Below are 5,244 nucleotides of genomic sequence, written 5' to 3'. Positions count from 1 at the left end.
AATAAATTAAATTCTCACTATTATATTAAATTTAACAAACATAATTATTATTTAACTAATAACTTAACACGTATAGCTAACTCGTCAATCATGTGCATCTCCAGCTCCTTAGGGATGGCTCTCTAAGAATCTCAATCAGTGGCACATTTGTTACGCACCAATGCCCCAACGTCCGACCAAAAGCTGGCGCGCATATCTGACTTCACAGCCCCTATTAATTCATTAGCAGTGTTTCAGTAACGGCTCCCACCATAAGTGTGTCGAACCCGTACCGGTAGCTCTTTTCTTCTTGTCTATCAACAAAATATATATTCATAATAATAAAGCTAAATAAAAACTATATACAAAATGAAAAATTTACAACGCAAACTTTTTCCAAAGCCTTAGCCATCCATTGTCTTTGAAGAACTCTCACCACTGTCGGCCATCGCACCAACAATAAAAAAACAAATTGATTATAATCTGTAAAATTGTAAAGCATTTCCAAAACGCATTCAGAAGAAGAAGGAGAGCAAAAGCGCATTTTTATAGGAAGGTTAGGCATTTTGCGCGATGGAGCCTTTGTCACGCAAACATCTGCAGTAAATACTATTTTGATTCCAATGATTCACATGCACTAAATGCTCTGACCTAAAAACTAAACAACCATTGCGCGATGAAACCTTCGTCGCTCATAACATATAGGTTCGAAATATGGTAGTAAGGTTATCCGCCTTTTTTTGCGCCCTTTGTGCAACGAAACTGGCTTCGCCAAAAATTTTCCGCGACAAAATAGTGGATTGTAATTATGAAGTTTACGTAAACATAGATCTTTAATATCTATATTTACGTAAACTTCATAATTACAAATAAATATTCAGTTATTTATTCTAAAAATAATTAAAAAATTAAGTAAATTGAATTAATATTCCATGCAATTATTTAAACAACAAAACATGAATTATACCCTAATTAAAACCAAATACATAACCAATAAAAATCTTTAAAATTAAATATCGTCCTTAAAAACATAAATTTAAAACTACTGTTTCGATGATCCTCCATTCTACTCCATTGCATAACGCCACCGCTTGTAACCCCCCTTTAACGCCTCATCCATCAACTTCATCAACTATTCGTTCATTTCGTCAAGAGTATAGTTACACTGTTGCACGTATATGCAAATAATTAATTCCAACATATAACAAAAAATTTAACAAAACTATATATTTTCAACTTTTGTCACACTTAGTAATAATTGATCCATCACCGCCTTCTTCGCATTCTCGAGCACATATTTCCAAGAATGCCACTCAGCAGTAGGACAATTAGTCCGCATTGCTACATCAATCGCATACGCAAACTCCACATATTGGCTCATATCATAGGGCCCGGAGGGCATGCTCTGCTCCCGATTTTTATCCTCCATTCGAGCACGAAGAGAATTATGAAGAATAAGGAAAACAGAAGCGCATATTTATAGGAACGTTAGGCACTTTGCGCGACGAAGCCTTTGTTGCGCAAACCTCTGCACTAAATTCAGTATCGATTCCTCTTATTCACTTGCACTGAATGCTCTCAAAAAACTGACTGGACTTTGCGGGATGAAACCTTTGTCGCTCAAGTGTTCCGTTGATTACCATGCACTAAAAGCTCTGACCCAAAAACTGAATGAACTTTGCGCGACGACGCCTTTGTGGCACAAGGTAGCAACAGAAAAATCTTCATCACGCAAAGTGGCACCAACCTTGCGCGACAATGCACGTCATCATATTTGCTTCACTTTTGTCAATATCCCAATTAGGCTGATATGAAAAAATTAATAAATTATACATATCACTATTATATTTTATCTAAAGAACTAAATTATTATTTAACTAATTAATAATTTACACATACTACTAACACATAGATCATGACTGTCTTTATCTCCTCGGAGACGTCTCTCCAAGACTCCTAATTCACTCTGCATCTGTCATGCACCAATACCCCAACATCGCCCCGAAACTTGTTCACCATATCTGACTTCTTATATCCTACTAATTTTGCATAAGTGATTCAGTAGCGGCTGTTAGCAGAAGAAGTGTATCGAACGCATGTCACAGCTCTCTTCTTTTTCTTGTCTACCCACAAAATAAAAACTTATATTAGTCTACTTAAATATTTAATTAATTTACACAACTAACAAAAATTAGTATGTATTACCTTTCTCAGAACCTTCACCTTGAACTGTCTTTGACAAAGGACCACCAAAGTTTGCCATCGCATACGAAAAAACAAACAAAAATTGAAATAATAATTCGGTGAAAGGAATTTTGGCTTCTTTGCGTTTCCGAAACGAATTGTGAAAAATAAGGAGAGCAGAAGAGCATATTTATAAGAAGATTAGGGGCTTTGCGTGACGAGGCCTTTGTCGCGTAAACATCTGTACTAAATACGGTATTGATTCCTCTAATTCACATGCACTGAATGCTCTGACGCAAAAACTGAATGGACTTTGCGCGACGAAGCCTGTGTCGCGCAAGGTTTCCCCAAGAAAAACTTCGTCACACAATTTTTTCGGGCCAAAAAAAAAATCACCTGCGGTTTTCTTACTGACTTTGCACGATGAATTTTTTTTTTCCATCGTGCAAACACTATTGCGCGATAAAGATGTGCGTCACGCAAAGTAGCACCATTCTTGCACAACGAAGTTTTTGTCTCGTTGCGCAAAACTCACTTGCCCGACTAATTTTGCTTTGTCGCCCAAACATCTGTCGCACAAATAGTTTTTCCAACATTGAACCTTCCTAACATTGTATCTTTAGTTACAAAAATGTTCTCTCAGGTGACCATCGAAGCCGTGGTCACTCCCCCTTTGATTTGATATCTAGGGTGAGAAGAATAAATTAAGAATGGCTCTTGTTAGTTAATCACCTTTCCTTATTTTACTGCCCTGTTACATAGAGAAAGTCTTGGATGCGGACAACCGAACCACATGGTGTCCAACTGCCCGCAAAATGCCCAACCTCCGTTATTTGGTCTCACCCCCTTGTGTGGAGTCGATGTATACGTGTTTGTATTGAAGAACTCTTATAGCATGCTTTCTGTATGTGTTTTAGCTGGTTTTCATTTTTTATCATCCCATGTAAATAAAATGTTTGAGATGGTTGAAACTTGAAACTTATGAGATGTGTGCATTCTGCTTCATTTAATGGCAAGTGGCCAGTCAGCTTCTTACCTTTACCAGTTACCACTAATAGTCCAGTTTTTGGGTGAATTTACCACCTATGTCAATTTTGTTAGAAATGTTGTGATTTACGACTTAATTAGGATAATGTAGAAATTAAGTTTGTATTATTCATTTCGTTTTAGTGTTCTATTTGGGTTTGGCTTTGAATTTGACTTCTTAGTTGGATTCCTTGCTAGGTGGAGAGATTTTGTTAATTACTTATTTGATTAAAATTTGGATTTACTTTTAATTAGGATTATGATTATCATTGTAACCCAAGTCCTATGTACTATAAATAGGATCTTAAGGTTAGTTTATTTTGTGTGCCTCACCATTAGTTTAGAGAGTTTTCTCTCATTAGGTATTGGTTGGAGGTCACTGTTTGGAGTTATAAGTGTGTGGCAAATTCATAGCTCATCTATTTAACAATCTGGTGAGAGTACTTGTGAATTTGAGAGTTAGAGAGCAATTTGGGAGAGACTACTCTGTTTGTTTGAGTTCTCTACTCGTTTGTTTAGGGTTTGTAATTTGTGGGATTTAGGTTGCGAGAGTTATAACACTCTTTTGTAATCTCCGTTTGCACTAGTGAATATATAAAGGGTCTGGGAAGCGTGGCCGCCCCTCCTCTCTTCGGAATTCAAGCCGAGGAGCGACGGTTCGCCCCTTCGGTGTCGTCGGAAAACCTGCAAGGTGAAGCCATGGTTGATGTAGGCTACATCTCTGTGCAGCGCCTGTGTTTTGTTATAACCAATCATGTGAAGAAGACGTGTCCGTTGCTTTTATAAAATAAAAATAATAGACACTAAACGGCGTCGTTTGGACATAAAAATATTTATATAAAAAAAAACACAACAGAAGGAGGACCACTCGTCCCTATTTATTAACCTCACATTCACCTCCCCGATTCCCACCTCACTGCCATGCCTTCTACCTTTTTAAATTTAAATTACTAATTCATAATTCAACATAAATATTTGCTTAATTGACATTCTTTATTAGTTCTATAGGGTAATATGAATATCGATTATTGATATGAATAATATGATTATTAATTAATAAGTAGATTTTTAGGCAAAATTTAGCTGCCATTTTTCGAAAGAGTGCAACTTTTGTTAAAATTTGATGCTGAAAGGGGCTAAAGCATCAACTATTGGTTAAAGTTGCAGTTTTTATCTTGAAAAAAAAAAAGACTTAATGTTTATTAGGTAGATATGTTTGCAAAAAACTCAAATTGGTATGATAAAGTTCTCTGTTTTCACATTTGGCATATCACACTACAGTGGCTTGTATCAAATATAGGCTTCGTTTGGATTCTAGGATTGGATTTGAATTGACAAACATATAAATTCAGTCCTCTAGACCAAAGGAGGCCATATAGTATTATGATCAAAGAGATGGACATCACTGCAATGCCCCTTTCCCTTAAAGCTATCGAATAATTAGCAAATTTATGGCATAAAATCTCACCGACAACAATTGTAACTTGTTTGTCTTGATAAATATATGAACGAGATTAATATTGTCTATTATCTAGAAGAATTTGGTTGTCTACATTTATTTTGGAACCTTTTACTCTTTTAAATTTCGTCCTTCCCCCCGACAATTCCTAGCTTCGTCACTATCCAATTGTTTAGTAAAATTCCTCACCGTGTTTTGCCTATGAACGTAGGCTTTACGCCAAACCATGTTAATTTCTTGTGTTCTTATTTTGAGGTTGTTTGTTCCTTCTCTTTTGCTTATGAGGTTGATATTCGATACTTTGTTAGAATTCGCTTCTACTTGCGCATAAAAGTACAACAAGAAAATTCTACTAATCACACTTCAAGTGTTCGGCATTTTTAGCTCTATAGTAATTCTGATGTAATTATATTTTTTTGGGTTTCTAGCTGAAATGATTCACTTTGGCATTGGGTTGCTAATTGTCGTTCATATTTTATTTCGGTCATTTAGTTATCAAATGTCAAAAGTTGGTCATTTTAGCCAACTGTCATAATTTTTTTTATGTTTACTGTTATATATACAACTATATAGGGTTAGAATCTCATACAAATGCC

Source organism: Malus sylvestris, chromosome 6, assembly GCF_916048215.2.
Source record: "Malus sylvestris chromosome 6, drMalSylv7.2, whole genome shotgun sequence".
Taxonomy (NCBI): domain Eukaryota; kingdom Viridiplantae; phylum Streptophyta; class Magnoliopsida; order Rosales; family Rosaceae; genus Malus; species Malus sylvestris.
Note: the sequence above shows the minus strand (reverse complement) of the source record.